Source organism: Oncorhynchus keta, unplaced genomic scaffold (genome assembly GCF_023373465.1).
Source record: "Oncorhynchus keta strain PuntledgeMale-10-30-2019 unplaced genomic scaffold, Oket_V2 Un_scaffold_20464_pilon_pilon, whole genome shotgun sequence".
Classification (NCBI taxonomy): Eukaryota; Metazoa; Chordata; class Actinopteri; order Salmoniformes; family Salmonidae; genus Oncorhynchus; species Oncorhynchus keta.
The window spans coordinates 60,001-77,626 of NW_026290858.1; the positions used below are offsets into that span (position 1 = coordinate 60,001).

The window sequence follows — 17,626 nt, forward strand, 5'->3', positions numbered from 1 at the left end:
ACATCCAATATAACACACATCAACCTACTGAGATCTACTACCCATATAGACACTGTCACTAAATCACATCCAATATAACACAACCTCCTGAGATTTACTACACAAAAAGACACTGTCACTAAATCACATCCAATATAACACACATCAACCTACTGAGATCTACTACCCATATAGACACTGCCACTAAATCACATCCAATATAACACAACCTCCTGAGATTTACTACACAAAAAGACACTGTTACAAAATCACATCCAATATAACACAACCTATTGAGTTCTACGACACAAAAAGACACTGTCACTAAATCACACCCAATATAACACAACCTATTGAGTTCTACGACACAAAAAGACACTGTCACTAAATCACACCCAATATAACACAACCTATTGAGTTCTACGACACAAAAAGACACTGTCACTAAATCACACCCAATATAACACAACCTATTGAGTTCTACTACACATATAATATCTTGACAACATGTTTTACCATCTGTGTCTCACAGGCAAAAACCAAGGGAATGAAATAAGTATAGCCAGTTATGGTCTAGTTATAGTAAGGGGTGAAATAAGTATAGCCAGTTATGGTCTAGTTATAGTAAGGGGTGAAATAAGTATAGCCAGTTATGGTCTAGTTATAGTAAGGGGTGAAATAAGTATAGACAGTTATGGTCTAGTTATAGTAAGGGTGAAATAAGTATAGCCAGTTATGGTCTAGTTATAGTAAGGGATGAAATAAGTATAGCCAGTTATGGTCTAGTTATAGTAAGGGATGAAATAAGTATAGCCAGTTATAGTAAGGGGTGAAATAAGTATAGCCAGTTATGGTCTAGTTATAGTAAGGGGTGAAATAAGTATAGCCAGTTATGGTCTAGTTATAGTAAGGGGTGAAATAAGTATAGCCAGTTATGGTCTAGTTATAGTAAGGGATGAAATAAGTATAGCCAGTTATGGTCTAGTTATAGTAAGGGAATGAAATAAGTATAGCCAGTTAGTTATAGTAAGGGGTGAAATAAGTATAGCCAGTTATGGTCTAGTTATAGTAAGGGGTGAAATAAGTATAGCCAGTTATGGTCTAGTTATAGTAAGGGATGAATAAGTATAGCCAGTTATAGTCTAGTTATAGTAAGGGATGAAATAAGTATAGCCAGTTATGGTCTAGTTATAGTAAGGGGTGAAATAAGTATAGCCAGTTATGGTCTAGTTATAGTAAGGGATGAAATAAGTATAGCCAGTTATGGTCTAGTTATAGTAAGGGTGAAATAAGTATAGCCAGTTATGAAATAAGTCTAGTTATAGTAAGGGGTGAAATAAGTATAGCCAGTTATGGTCTAGTTATAGTAAGGGGTGAAATAAGTATAGCCAGTTATGGTCTAGTTATAGTAAGGGGTGAAATAAGTATAGCCAGTTATGGTATCTAGTTATAGTAAGGGTGAAATAAGTATAGCCAGTTATGGTCTAGTTATAGTAAGGGTGAAATAAGTATAGCCAGTTATAGTAAGGGGTGAAATAAGTATAGGTAGTTATAGTAAGGGTGAAATAAGTATAGCCAGTTATGGTCTAGTTATAGTAAGGGGTGAAATAAGTATAGCCAGTTATAGTCTAGTTATAGTAAGGGGTGAAATAAGTATAGCCAGTTATGGTCTAGTTATAGTAAGGGGTGAAATAAGTATAGCCAGTTATGGTCTAGTTATAGTAAGGGGTGAAATAAGTATAGCCAGTTATGGTCTAGTTATAGTAAGGGTGAAATAAGTATAGCCAGTTATAGTTATAGTAAGGGGGTGAAATAAGTATAGCCAGTTATGGTCTAGTTATAGTAAGGGGTGAAATAAGTATAGCCAGTTATGGTCTAGTAAATAGTATAGCCAGTTATGAAATAAGTTATAGCCAGTTATAAGTATAGTTATAGTAAGGGGTGAAATAAGTATAGCCAGTTATGGTCTAGTTATAGTATGAAATAAGTATAGCCAGTTATGGTCTAGTTATAGTAAGGGGTGAAATAAGTATAGCCAGTTATGGTCTAGTTATAGTAAGGGTGAAATAAGTATAGCCAGTTATAGTCTAGTTATAGTAAGGGGTGAAATAAGTATAGCCAGTTATGGTCTAGTTATAGTAAGGGGTGAAATAAGTATAGCCAGTTATGGTCTAGTTATAGTAAGGGGTGAAATAAGTATAGCCAGTTATGGTCTAGTTATAGTAAGGGTGAAATAAGTATAGCCAGTTATGGTCTAGTTATAATAAGTATAGCCAGTTATGGTCTAGTTATAGTAAGGGGATGAAATAAGTATAGCCAGTTATGGTCTAGTTATAGTAAGGGGTGAAATAAGTATAGCCAGTTATGGTCTAGTTATAGTAAGGGATGAAATAAGTATAGCCAGTTATGGTCTAGTTATAGTAAGGGTGAAATAAGTATAGCCAGTTATGGTCTAGTTATAGTAAGGGGTGAAATAAGTATAGCCAGTTATGGTCTAGTTATAGTTGAAATAAGTATAGCCAGTTATGGTCTAGTTATAGTAAGGGTGAAATAAGTATAGCCAGTTATGGTCTAGTTATAGTAAGGGGTGAAATAAGTATAGCCAGTTATGGTCTAGTTATAGTAAGGGTGAAATAAGTATATAGTTATGGTCTAGTTATAGTAAGGGTGAAATAAGTAGTTAGTCCAGTTATAGTAAGGGATGAAATAAGTATAGCCAGTTATGGTCTAGTTATAGTAAGGGGTGAAATAAGTATAGCCAGTTATGGTCTAGTTATAGTTGAAATAAGTATAGCCAGTTATAGTAAGGATGAAATAAGTATAGCCAGTTATGGTCTAGTTATAGTAAGGGTGAAATAAGTATAGCCAGTTATAGTCTAGTTATAGTAAGGGATGAAATAAGTATAGCCAGTTATGGTCTAGTTATAGTAAGGGGTGAAATAAGTATAGCCAGTTATGGTCTAGTTATAGTAAGGGGTGAAATAAGTATAGCCAGTTATGGTCTAGTTGGTGAAATAAGTATAGCCAGTATATAGTAAGGGTGAAATAAGTATAGCCAGTTATGGTCTAGTTATAGTAAGGGGTGAAATAAGTATAGCCAGTTATGGTCTAGTTATAGTAAGGGGTGAAATAAGTATAGCCAGTTATGGTCTAGTTATAGTAAGGGGTGAAATAAGTATAGCCAGTTAGTTATAGTAAGGGGTGAAATAAGTATAGCCAGTTATGGTCTAGTTATAGTAAGGGGTGAAATAAGTATAGACAGTTATAGTAAGGGGTGAAATAAGTATAGCCAGTTATAGTAAGGGATGAAATAAGTATAGCCAGTTATGGTCTAGTTATAGTAAGGGGTGAAATAAGTATAGCCAGTTATAGTCTAGTTATAGTAAGGGGTGAAATAAGTATAGCCAGTTATGGTCTAGTTATAGTAAGGGGTGAAATAAGTATAGCCAGTTATGGTCTAGTTATAGTAAGGGGTGAAATAAGTATAGCCAGTTATGGTCTAGTTATAGTAAGGGATGAAATAAGTATAGCCAGTTATGGTCTAGTTATAGTAAGGGGTGAAATAAGTATAACCAGTTATGGTCTAGTTATAGTAAGGGTGAAATAAGTATAGCCAGTTATAGTAATGAAATAAGTATAGCCAGTTATCTAGTTATAGTAAGGGATGAAATAAGTATAGCCAGTTATGGTCTAGTTATAGTAAGGGTGAAATAAGTATAGCCAGTTATGGTCTAGTTATAGTAAGGGGTGAAATAAGTATAGCCAGTTATGGTCTAGTTATAGTAAGGGGTGAAATAAGTATAGCCAGTTATGGTCTAGTTATAGTAAGGGGTGAAATAAGTATAGCCAGTTATGGTCTAGTTATAGTAAGGGTGAAATAAGTATAGCCAGTTATGGTCTAGTTATAGTAAGGGGTGAAATAAGTATAGCCAGTTATGGTCTAGTTATAGTAAGGGTGAAATAAGTATAGCCAGTTATGGTCTAGTTATAGTAAGGGGTGAAATAAGTATAGCCAGTTATGGTCTAGTTATAGTAAATAAGTATAGCCAGTTATGGTCTAGTTATAGTTGAAATAAGTATAGCCAGTTATAGTAAGGGAGGTGAAATAAGTATAGCCAGTTATGGTCTAGTTATAGTAAGGGATGAAATAAGTATAGCCAGTTATAGTAAGGGGTGAAATAAGTATAGCCAGTTATGGTCTAGTTATAGTAAGGGATGAAATAAGTATAGCCAGTTATGGTCTAGTTATAGTAAGGGGTGAAATAAGTATAGCCAGTTATGGTCTAGTTATAGTAAGGGGTGAAATAAGTATAGCCAGTTATAGTCTAGTTATAGTAAGGGGTGAAATAAGTATAGCCAGTTATAGTCTAGTTATAGTAAGGGGTGAAATAAGTATAGCCAGTTATGGTCTAGTTATAGTAAGGGGTGAAATAAGTATAGCCAGTTATGGTCTAGTTATAGTAAGGGGTGAAATAAGTATAGCCAGTTATGGTCTAGTTATAGTAAGGGATGAAATAAGTATAGCCAGTTATGGTCTAGTTATAGTAAGGGGTGAAATAAGTATAACCAGTTATAGTAAGGGATGAAATAAGTATAGCCAGTTATGGTCTAGTTATAGTAAGGGGTGAAATAAGTATAGACAGTTATAGTAAGGGGTGAAATAAGTATAGCCAGTTATAGTAAGGGATGAAATAAGTATAGCCAGTTATATAGTAAGGGGTGAAATAAGTATAGTTATGGTCTAGTTATAGTAAGGGGTGAAATAAGTATAGCCAGTTATGGTCTAGTTATAGTAAGGGGTGAAATAAGTATAGCCAGTTATGGTCTAGTTATAGTAAGGGATGAAATAAGTATAGCCAGTTATGGTCTAGTTATAGTAAGGGTGAAATAAGTATAGCCAGTTATGGTCTAGGTATAGTAAGGGGTGAAATAAGTATAGCCAGTTATAGTAAGGGATGAAATAAGTATAGCCAGTTATGGTCTAGTTATAGTAAGGGGATGAAATAAGTATAGCCAGTTATGGTCTAGTTATAGTAAGGGGTGAAATAAGTATAGCCAGTTATGGTCTAGTTATAGTAAGGGAATGAAATAAGTATAGCCAGTTATAGTGTGAAATAAGTATAGCCAGTTATGGTCTAGTTATAGTAAGGGGTGAAATAAGTATAGCCAGTTATGGTCTAGTTATAGTAAGGGGTGAAATAAGTATAGCCAGTTATGGTCTAGTTATAGTAAGGATGAAATAAGTATAGCCAGTTATGGTCTAGTTATAGTAAGGGGTGAAATAAGTATAGCCAGTTTAGTAAGGGATGAAATAAGTATAGCCAGTTATGGTCTAGTTATAGTAAGGGATGAAATAAGTATAGCCAGTTATAGTAAGGGGTGAAATAAGTATAGCCAGTTATGGTCTAGTTATAGTAAGGGTGAAATAAGTATAGCCAGTTATAGTAAGGGATGAAATAAGTATAGTTATAGTAAGGGTGAAATAAGTATAGCCAGTTATGGTCTAGTTATAGTAAGGGATGAAATAAGTATAGCCAGTTATGGTCTAGTTATAGTAAGGGTGAAATAAGTATAGCCAGTTATGGTCTAGTTATAGTAAGGGTGAAATAAGTATAGCCAGTTATGGTCTAGTTATAGTAAGGGATGAAATAAGTATAGCCAGTTAGTTATAGTAAGGGGTGAAATAAGTATAGCCAGTTATGGTCTAGTTATAGTAAGGGGTGAAATAAGTATAGCCAGTTATGGTCTAGTTATAGTAAGGGATGAAATAAGTATAGCCAGTTATATGAAATAAGTGAAATAGCCAGTTATGGTCTAGTTATAGTAAGGGGTGAAATAAGTATAGCCAGTTATGGTCTAGTTATAGTAAGGGATGAAATAAGTATAGCCAGTTATGGTCTAGTTATAGTAAGGGGTGAAATAAGTATAGCCAGTTATGGTCTAGTTATAGTAAGGGGTGAAATAAGTATAGCCAGTTTAGTAAGGGTGAAATAAGTTATAGCCAGTTATAGTAAGGGGTGAAATAAGTATAGCCAGTTATGGTCTAGTTATAGTAAGGGATGAAATAAGTATAGCCAGTTATGGTCTAGTTATAGTAAGGGGTGAAATAAGTATAGCCAGTTATAGTAAGGGGTGAAATAAGTATAGCCAGTTATAGTAAGGGATGAAATAAGTATAGCCAGTTATGGTCTAGTTATAGTAAGGGGTGAAATAAGTATAGCCAGTTATAGTAAGGGGTGAAATAAGTATAGCCAGTTATGGTCTAGTTATAGTAAGGGGTGAAATAAGTATAGCCAGTTATGGTCTAGTTATAGTAAGGGGTGAAATAAGTATAGCCAGTTATGGTCTAGTTATAGTAAGGGATGAAATAAGTATAGCCAGTTATGGTCTAGTTATAGTAAGGGGTGAAATAAGTATAGCCAGTTATGGTCTAGTTATAGTAAGGGGTGAAATAAGTATAGCCAGTTATGGTCTAGTTATAGTAAGGGGTGAAATAAGTATAGCCAGTTATGGTCTAGTTATAGTAAGGGTGAAATAAGTATAGCCAGTTATGGTCAGTTATAGTAAGGGGTGAAATAAGTATAGCCAGTTATGGTCAGTTATAGTAAGGGATGAAATAAGTATAGCCAGTTATGGTCTAGTTATAGTAAGGGGTGAAATAAGTATAGCCAGTTATGGTCTAGTTATAGTAAGGGTGAAATAGTATAGCCAGTTATAGCTAGTGAAATATAGTAGTTAGTCTAGGGTGAAATAAGTATAGCCAGTTATGGTCTAGTTATAGTAAGGGGTGAAATAAGTATAGCCAGTTATGGTCTAGTTATAGTAAGGGTGAAATAAGTATAGCCAGTTATGGTCTAGTTATAGTAAGGGATGAAATAAGTATAGCCAGTTATGGTCTAGTTATAGTAAGGGGTGAAATAAGTATAGCCAGTTATGGTCTAGTTATAGTAAGGGGTGAAATAAGTATAGCCAGTTATGGTCTAGTTATAGTATGAAATAAGTATAGCCAGTTATGGTCTAGTTATAGTAAGGGGTGAAATAAGTATAGACAGTTATAGTAAGGGATGAAATAAGTATAGCCAGTTATGGTCTAGTTATAGTAAGGGGTGAAATAAGTATAGCCAGTTATGGTCTAGTTATAGTAAGGGGTGAAATAAGTATAGCCAGTTATGGTCTAGTTATAGTAAGGGGTGAAATAAGTATAGCCAGTTATGGTCTAGTTATAGTAAGGGGTGAAATAAGTATAGCCAGTTATGGTCTAGTTATAGTAAGGGGTGAAATAAGTATAGCCAGTTATGGTCTAGTTTAATAAGTATAGCCAGTTATGGTCTAGTTATAAGGGGTGAAATAAGTATAGTTATGGTCTAGTTATAGTAAGGGATGAAATAAGTATAGCCAGTTATGGTCTAGTTATAGTAAGGGATGAAATAAGTATAGCCAGTTATAGTAAGGGGTGAAATAAGTATAGTTTATGGTCTAGTTATAGTAAGGGATGAAATAAGTATAGCCAGTTATGGTCTAGTTATAGTAAGGGATGAAATAAGTATAGCCAGTTATGGTCTAGTTATAGTAAGGGGTGAAATAAGTATAGTTATGGTCAGTTATAGTAAGGGGTGAAATAAGTATAGACAGTTATAGTTATAGTAAGGGGGTGAAATAAGTATAGCCAGTTATGGTCTAGTTATAGTAAGGGATGAAATAATAGCCAGTTATGGTCTAGTTATAGTAAGGGATGAAATAAGTATAGCCAGTTATGGTCTAGTTATAGTAAGGGATGAAATAAGTATAGCCAGTTATGGTCTAGTTATAGTAAGGGGTGAAATAAGTATAGCCAGTATAGTATGAAATAAGTATAGCCAGTTATAGTAAGGGGTGAAATAAGTATAGCCAGTTATAGTTGAAATAAGTATAGCCAGTTATAGTAAGGGGTGAAATAAGTATAGCCAGTTATAGTCTAGTTATAGTAAGGGGTATAGCCAGTTATGGTCTAGTTATAGTAAGGGGTGAAATAAGTATAGCCAGTTATAGTAAGGGATGAAATAAGTATAGCCAGTTATGGTCTAGTTATAGTAAGGGATGAAATAAGTATAGCCAGTTATGGTCTAGTTATAGTAAGGGGTGAAATAAGTATAGCCAGTTATGGTCTAGTTATAGTAAGGGATGAAATAAGTATAGCCAGTTATAGTAAGTATAGGGTGAAATAAGTATAGCCAGTTATGGTCTAGTTATAGTAAGGGGTGAAATAAGTATAGCCAGTTATGGTCTAGTTATAGTAAGGGTGAAATAAGTATAGCCAGTTATGGTCTAGTTATAGTAAGGGGTGAAATAAGTATAGCCAGTTATGGTCTAGTTATAGTAAGGGGTGAAATAAGTATAGCCAGTTATGGTCTAGTTATAGTAAGGGATGAAAAATAAGTATAGTCCAGTTATAGTAAGGGGTGAAATAAGTATAGCCAGTTATGGTCTAGTTATAGTAAGGGGTGAAATAAGTATAGCCAGTTATGGTCTAGTTATAGTAAGGGATGAAATAAGTATAGCCAGTTATGGTCTAGTTATAGTAAGGGGTGAAATAAGTATAGCCAGTTATGGTCTAGTTATAGTAAAGGGGTGAAATAAGTATAGCCAGTTATAGTAAGGGGTGAAATAAGTTATAGTAAGGGGTGAAATAAGTATAGCCAGTTATGGTCTAGTTATAGTAAGGGGTGAAATAAGTATAGCCAGTTATGGTCTAGTTATAGTAAGGGGTGAAATAAGTATAGCCAGTTATGGTCTAGTTATAGTAAGGGGTGAAATAAGTATAGCCAGTTATAGTGGTGAAATAAGTATATAGTAAGGGGTGAAATAAGTATAGCCAGTTATGGTCTAGTTATAGTAAGGGGTGAAATAAGTATAGCCAGTTATGGTCTAGTTATAGTAAGGGGTGAAATAAGTATAGCCAGTTATGGTCTAGTTATAGTAAGGGGTGAAATAAGTATAGCCAGTTATGGTCTAGTTATAGTAAGGGGTGAAATAAGTATAGCCAGTTATAGTAAGGGATGAAATAAGTATAGCCAGTTATGGTCTAGTTATAGTAAGGGGTGAAATAAGTATAGCCAGTTATGGTCTAGTTATAGTAAGGGGTGAAATAAGTATAGCCAGTTATGGTCTAGTTATAGTAAGGGGTGAAATAAGTATAGCCAGTTATGGTCTAGTTATAGTAAGGGGTGAAATAAGTATAGCCAGTTATGGTCTAGTTATAGTAAGGGGTGAAATAAGTATAGCCAGTTATGGTCTAGTTATAGTAAGGGGTGAAATAAGTATAGCCAGTTATGGTCTAGTTATAGTAAGGGGTGAAATAAGTATAGCCAGTTATGGTCTAGTTATAGTAAGGGGTGAAATAAGTATAGCCAGTTATGGTCTAGTTATAGTAAGGGATGAAATAAGTATAGCCAGTTATGGTCTAGTTATAGTAAGGGGTGAAATAAGTATAGCCAGTTATGGTCTAGTTATAGTAAGGGGTGAAATAAGTATAGCCAGTTATAGTAAGGGGTGAAATAAGTATAGCCAGTTATGGTCTAGTTATAGTAAGGGTGAAATAAGTATAGCCAGTTATTATGAAATAAGTATAGCCAGTTATAGTAAGTTATAGAAATAAATATAGCCAGTTATAGTAAGGGGTGAAATAAGTATAGCCAGTTATAGTATAGTATAGGGTGAAATAAATAGCCAGTTATAGTAAGGGATGAAATAAGTATAGCCAGTTATGGTCTAGTTATAGTAAGGGGTGAAATAAGTATAGCCAGTTATGGTCTAGTTATAGTAAGGGGTGAAATAAGTATAGCCAGTTATAGTCTAGTTATAGTAAGGGGTGAAATAAGTATAGCCAGTTATGGTCTAGTTATAGTAAGGGATGAAATAAGTATAGCCAGTTATGGTCTAGTTATAGTAAGGGGTGAAATAAGTATAGCCAGTTATAGTAAGGGGTGAAATAAGTATAGCCAGTTATGGTCTAGTTATGAAATAAGTATAGCCAGTTATGGTCTGAAATAAGTGAAATAAGTTATGGACAGTTATAGTAAGGGATGAAATAAGTATAGCCAGTTATGGTCTAGTTATAGTAAGGGATGAAATAAGTATAGCCAGTTATAGTAAGGGGTGAAATAAGTATAGCCAGTTATGGTCTAGTTATAGTAAGGGGTGAAATAAGTATAGCCAGTTATGGTCTAGTTATAGTAAGGGTGAAATAAGTATAGCCAGTTATGGTCTAGTTATAGTAAGGGGTGAAATAAGTATAGCCAGTTATGGTCTAGTTATAGTAAGGGGTGAAATAAGTATAGCCAGTTATGGTCTAGTTATAGTAAGGGGTGAAATAAGTATAGCCAGTTATGGTCTAGTTATAGTAAGGGGTGAAATAAGTATAGCCAGTTATGGTCTAGTTATAATAAGGGTATAGCCAGTTAGTCTAGTTATAGTAAGGGGTGAAATAAGTATAGCCAGTTATAGTAAGGGATGAAATAAGTATAGCCAGTTATGGTCTAGTTATAGTAAGGGATGAAATAAGTATAGCCAGTTATAGTAAGTTATAGTAAGGGATGAAATAAGTATAGCCAGTTATGGTCTAGTTATAGTAAGGGGTGAAATAAGTATAGCCAGTTATGGTCTAGTTATAGTAAGGGATGAAATAAGTATAGCCAGTTATGGTCTAGTTATAGTAAGGGGTGAAATAAGTATAGCCAGTTATGGTCTAGTTATAGTAAGGGGTGAAATAAGTATAGCCAGTTATAGTGGTGAAATAAGTTATAGTAAGGGGTGAAATAAGTATAGCCAGTTATGGTCTAGTTATAGTAAGGGGTGAAATAAGTATAGCCAGTTATGGTCTAGTTATAGTAAGGGGTGAAATAAGTATAGCCAGTTATGGTCTAGTTATAGTAAGGGGTGAAATAAATAAGTTATAGCCAGTTATAGTAAGGGATGAAATAAGTATAGCCAGTTATGGTAGCCTAGTTATAGTAAGGGATGAAATAAGTATAGCCAGTTAATAAGGGGTGAAATAAGTATAGCCAGTTATGGTCTAGTTATAGTAAGGGGTGAAATAAGTATAGCCAGTTATAGTCTAGTTATAGTAAGGGGTGAAATAAGTATAGCCAGTTATGGTCTAGTTATAGTAAGGGGTGAAATAAGTATAGCCAGTTATGGTCTAGTTATAGTAAGGGGTGAAATAAGTATAGCCAGTTATAGTCTAGTTATAGTAAGGGGTGAAATAAGTATAGCCAGTTATGGTCTAGTTATAGTAAGGGGTGAAATAAGTATAGCCAGTTATGGTCTAGTTATAGTAAGGGTGAAATAAGTATAGCCAGTTATAGTCTAGTTATAGTAAGGGGTGAAATAAGTATAGCCAGTTATAGTAAGGGGTGAAATAAGTATAGCCAGTTATAGTAAGGGATGAAAAATAAGTATAGCCAGTTATGGTCTAGTTATAGTAAGGGGTGAAATAAGTATAGCCAGTTATGGTCTAGTTATAGTAAGGGGTGAAATAAGTATAGCCAGTTATAGTCTAGTTATAGTAAGGGGTGAAATAAGTATAGCCAGTTATGGTCTAGTTATAGTAAGGGGTGAAATAAGTATAGACAGTTATGGTCTAGTTATAGTAAGGGGTGAAATAAGTATAGCCAGTTATGGTCTAGTTATAGTAAGGGATGAAATAAGTATAGCCAGTTATGGTCTAGTTATAGTAAGGGTGAAATAAGTATAGCCAGTTATGGTCTAGTTATAGTAAGGGGTGAAATAAGTATAGCCAGTTATGGTCTAGTTATAGTAAGTATAGCCAGTTATGGTATAGTTATAGTAAGAAATTATAGGTCTAGTTATAGTAAGGGATGAAATAAGTATAGCCAGTTATGGTCTAGTTATAGTAAGGGATGAAATAAGTATAGCCAGTTATGGTCCAGTTATAGTAAGGGGTGAAATAAGTATAGCCAGTTATGGTCTAGTTATAGTAAGGGTGAAATAAGTATAGCCAGTTATAGTCTAGTTATAGTAAGGGGTGAAATAAGTATAGCCAGTTATGGTCAGTTATAGTAAGGGGTGAAATAAGTATAGCCAGTTATGGTCTAGTTATAGTAAGGGGTGAAATAAGTATAGCCAGTTATGGTCTAGTTATAGTAAGGGGTGAAATAAGTATAGCCAGTTATGGTCTAGTTATAATAAGTATAGCCAGTTATGGTCTAGTTATAGTAAGGGGTGAAATAAGTATAGACAGTTATAGTAAGGGATGAAATAAGTATAGCCAGTTAATAATAATTATGGTCTAGTTATAGTAAGGGATGAAATAAGTATAGCCAGTTATAGTAAGGGTGAAATAAGTATAGCCAGTTATGGTCTAGTTATAGTAAGGGGTGAAATAAGTATAGACAGTTATAGTAAGGGGTGAAATAAGTATAGACAGTTATAGTAAGGGGTGAAATAAGTATAGACAGTTATAGTAAGGGGTGAAATAAGTATAGACAGTTATAGTAAGGGGTGAAATAAGTATAGACAGTTATAGTAAGGGGTGAAATAAGTATAGCCAGTTATGGTCTAGTTATAGTAAGGGGTGAAATAAGTATAGCCAGTTATGGTCTAGTTATAGTAAGGGATGAAATAAGTATAGCCAGTTATGGTCTAGTTATAGTAAGGGATGAAATAAGTATAGCCAGTTATGGTCTAGTTATAGTAAGGGGTGAAATAAGTATAGCCAGTTATGGTCTAGTTATAGTAAGGGATGAAATAAGTATAGCCAGTTATAGTAGGGGTGAAATAAGTATAGACAGTTATGTTCTAGTTATAGTAAGGGGTGAAATAAGTATAGCCAGTTATGGTCTAGTTATAGTAAGGGTGAAATAAGTATAGCCAGTTATGGTCTAGTTATAGTAAGGGTGAAATAAGTATAGCCAGTTATGGTCTAGTTATAGTAAGGGGTGAAATAAGTATAGCCAGTTATGGTCCAGTTATAGTAAGGGATGAAATAAGTATAGCCAGTTATAGTAAGGGGTGAAATAAGTATATACAGTTATGGTCTAGTTATAGTAAGGGATGAAATAAGTATAGCCAGTTATAGTAAGGGGTGAAATAAGTATAGCCAGTTATGGTCTAGTTATAGTAAGGGGTGAAATAAGTATAGCCAGTTATGGTCTAGTTATAGTAAGGGATGAAATAAGTATAGCCAGTTATGGTCTAGTTATAGTAAGGGGTGAAATAAGTATAGCCAGTTATGGTCTAGTTATAGTAAGGGGTGAAATAAGTATAGCCAGTTATGGTCTAGTTATAGTAAGGGGTGAAATAAGTATAGCCAGTTATGGTCTAGTTATAGTAAGGGATGAAATAAGTATAGCCAGTTATAGTAAGGGGTGAAATAAGTATAGCCAGTTATAGTAAGGGATGAAATAAGTATAGCCAGTTATGGTCTAGTTATAGTAAGGGGTGAAATAAGTATAGCCAGTTATGGTCTAGTTATAGTAAGGGGTGAAATAAGTATAGCCAGTTATAGTAAGGGGTCAAATAAGTATAGACAGTTATGGTGTAGTTATAGTAAGGGGTGAAGTAAGTATAGCCAGTTATGGTCTAGTTATAGTAAGGGGTGAAATAAGTATAGCCAGTTATAGTCTAGTTATAGTAAGGGGTGAAATAAGTATAGACAGTTATAGTCTAGTTATAGTAAGGGGTGAAATAAGTATAGCCAGTTATAGTCTAGTTATAGTAAGGGGTGAAATAAGTATAGCCAGTTATGGTCTAGTTATAGTAAGGGGTGAAATAAGTATAGCCAGTTATTGTCTAGTTATAGTAAGGGGTGAAATAAGTATAGCCAGTTATAGTAAGGGGTGAAATAAGTATAGCCAGTTATGGTCTAGTTATAGTAAGGGGTGAAATAAGTATAGCCAGTTATGGTCTAGTTATAGTAAGGGGTGAAATAAGTATAGCCAGTTATGGTCTAGTTATAGTAAGGGATGAAATAAGTATAGCCAGTTATAGTAAGGGGTGAAATAAGTATAGCCAGTTATGGTCTAGTTATAGTAAGGGGTGAAATAAGTATAGCCAGTTATGGTCTAGTTATAGTAAGGGGTGAAATAAGTATAGCCAGTTATGGTCTAGTTATAGTAAGGGGTAAAATAAGTATAGACAGTTATAGTCTAGTTATAGTAAGGGATGAAATAAGTATAGCCAGTTATTGTCTAGTTATAGTAAGGGGTGAAATAAGTATAGACAGTTATGGTCTAGTTATAGTAAGGGATGAAATAAGTATAGCCAGTTATGGTCTAGTTATAGTAAGGGATGAAATAAGTATAGCCAGTTATGGTCTAGTTATAGTAAGTGATGAAATAAGTATAGCCAGTTATGGTCTAGTTATAGTAAGGGATGAAATAAGTATAGTTACAGTTATAGTAAGGGATGAAATAAGTATAGCCAGTTATGGTCTAGTTATAGTAGGGATGAAATAAGTATAACAGTTATAGTCTAGTTATAGTAAGGGATGAAATAAGTATAGACAGTTATAGTCTAGTTATAGTAAGGGGTGAAATAAGTATAGCCAGTTATAGTCTAGTTATAGTAAGGGGTGAAATAAGTATAGCCAGTAAGGGGTGAAATAAGTATAGCCAGTTATGGTCTAGTTATAGTAAGGGGTGAAATAAGTATAGCCAGTTATGGTCTAGTTATAGTAAGGGGTGAAATAAGTATAGCCAGTTATGGTCTAGTTATAGTAAGGGGTGAAATAAGTATAGCCAGTTATGGTCTAGTTATAGTAAGGGGTGAAATAAGTATAGCCAGTTATGGTCTAGTTATAGTAAGGGGTGAAATAAGTATAGCCAGTTATGGTCTAGTTATAGTAAGGGGTGAAATAAGTATAGCCAGTTATGGTCTAGTTATAGTAAGGGGTGAAATAAGTATAGACAGTTATAGTAAGGGGTGAAATAAGTATAGACAGTTATAGTAAGGGGTGAAATAAGTATAGACAGTTATAGTAAGGGGTGAAATAAGTATAGCCAGTTATGGTCTAGTTATAGTAAGGGGTGAAATAAGTATAGCCAGTTATGGTCTAGTTATAGTAAGGGGTGAAATAAGTATAGACAGTTATAGTAAGGGGTGAAATAAGTATAGCCAGTTATGGTCTAGTTATAGTAAGGGGTGAAATAAGTATAGACAGTTATAGTAAGTAAGGGGTGAAATAAGTATAGCCAGTTATGGTCTAGTTATAGTAAGGGTGAAATAAGTATAGCCAGTTATGGTCTAGTTATAGTAAGGGGTGAAATAAGTATAGCCAGTTATGGTCTAGTTATAGTAATGGGTGAAATAAGTATAGCCAGTTATAGTAAGGGGTGAAATAAGTATAGCCAGTTATAGTCTAGTTATAGTAAGGGGTGAAATAAGTATAGCCAGTTATGGTCTAGTTATAGTAAGGGATGAAATAAGTATAGCCAGTTATGGTCTAGTTATAGTAAGGGGTGAAATAAGTATAGCCAGTTATAGTAAGGGGTGAAATAAGTATAGACAGTTATAGTAAGGAATGAAATAAGTATAGCCAGTTATGGTCTAGTTATAGTAAGGGATGAAATAAGTATAGCCAGTTATGGTCTAGTTATAGTAAGGGATGAAATAAGTATAGCCAGTTATTGTCTAGTTATAGTAAGGGGTGAAATAAGTATAGCCAGTTATGGTCTAGTTATAGTAAAGGGGTGAAATAAGTATAGCCAGTTATGGTCTAGTTATAGTAAGGGGTGAAATAAGTATAGCCAGTTATGGTCTAGTTATAGTAAGGGGTGAAATAAGTATAGCCAGTTATGGTCTAGTTTATGAAATAAGTATAGCCAGTTATGGTCTAGTTATAGTAAGGGGTGAAATAAGTATAGACAGTTATAGTAAGGGATGAAATAAGTATAGCCAGTTATGGTCTAGTTATAGTAAGGGATGAAATAAGTATAGCCAGTTATAGTATAGGGGTGAAATAAGTATAGCCAGTTATGGTCTAGTTATAGTAAGGGTGAAATAAGTATAGCCAGTTATAGTCTAGTTATAGTAAGGGGTGAAATAAGTATAGCCAGTTATGGTCTAGTTATAGTAAGGGTGAAATAAGTATAGCCAGTTATGGTCTAGTTATAGTAAGGGGTGAAATAAGTATAGCCAGTTATGGTCTAGTTTATAGTGAAATAAGTATAGCCAGTTATGGTCTAGTTATAGTAAGGGTGAAATAAGTATAGCCAGTTATGGTCCAGTTATTATGAAATAAGTATAGACAGTTATAGTATGAAATAAGTATAGCCAGTTATGGTCTAGTTATAGTAAGGGTGAAATAAGTATAGACAGTTATAGTAAGGGATGAAATAAGTATAGCCAGTTATGGTCTAGTTATAGTAAGGGATGAAATATAAGTTATGGCCAGTTATAGTAAGGGGTGAAATAAGTATAGCCAGTTATGGTCTAGTTATAGTAAGGGGTGAAATAAGTATAGACAGTTATAGTAAGGGATGAAATAAGTATAGCCAGTTATGGTCTAGTTATAGTAAGGGATGAAATAAGTATAGCCAGTTATGGTTCTAGTTATAGTAAGGGGTGAAATAAGTATAGCCAGTTATGGTCTAGTTATAGTAAGGGGTGAAATAAGTATAGCCAGTTATGGTCTAGTTATAGTAAGGGGTGAAATAAGTATAGCCAGTTATGGTCTAGTTATAGTAAGGGATGAAATAAGTATAGCCAGTTATAGTAAGGGGTGAAATAAGTATAGACAGTTATGGTCTAGTTATAGTAAGGGGTGAAATAAGTATAGCCAGTTATGGTCTAGTTATAGTAAGGGGTGAAATAAGTATAGCCAGTTATGGTCTAGTTATAGTAAGGGGTGAAATAAGTATAGCCAGTTATGGTCTAGTTATAGTAAGGGGTGAAATAAGTATAGCCAGTTATGGTCTAGTTATAGTAAGGGGTGAAATAAGTATAGCCAGTTATGGTCTAGTTATAGTAAGGGATGAAATAAGTATAGACAGTTATAGTAAGGGGTGAAATAAGTATAGCCAGTTATGGTCTAGTTATAGTAAGGGATGAAATAAGTATAGCCAGTTATAGTAAGGGGTGAAATAAGTATAGACAGTTATAGTCTAGTTATAGTAAGGGATGAAATAAGTATAGCCAGTTATGGTCTAGTTATAGTAAGGGGTGAAATAAGTATAGCCAGTTATAGTATAGGGGTGAAATAAGTATAGCCAGTTATGGTCTAGTTATAGTAAGGGGTGAAATAAGTATAGCCAGTTATGGTCTAGTTATAGTAAGGGATGAAATAAGTATAGACAGTTATAGTAAGGGGTGAAATAAGTATAGCCAGTTATGGTCTAGTTATAGTAAGGGGTGAAATAAGTATAGCCAGTTATGGTCTAGTTATAGTAAGGGGTGAAATAAGTATAGCCAGTTATAGTCTAGTTATAGTAAGGGATGAAATAAGTATAGCCAGTTATTGTCTAGTTATAGTAAGGGGTGAAATAAGTATAGCCAGTTATGGTCTAGTTATAGTAAGGGATGAAATAAGTATAGCCAGTTATGGTCTAGTTATAGTAAGGGATGAAATAAGTATAGCCAGTTATGGTCTAGTTATAGTAAGGGATGAAATAAGTATAGCCAGTTATGGTCTAGTTATAGTAAGGGGTGAAAA

At 34.1% G+C, this 17,626-nt stretch overlaps 1 protein-coding gene across 1 annotated transcript in view; it reads left to right on the top strand.

Annotated features, from left to right (window-relative positions):
- Nucleotides 1-17,626, top strand: part of LOC127928069 (cell adhesion molecule 2-like) — a 166,870-nt gene that overhangs the window by 46,082 nt on the left and 103,162 nt on the right. The window lies entirely within an intron of this gene.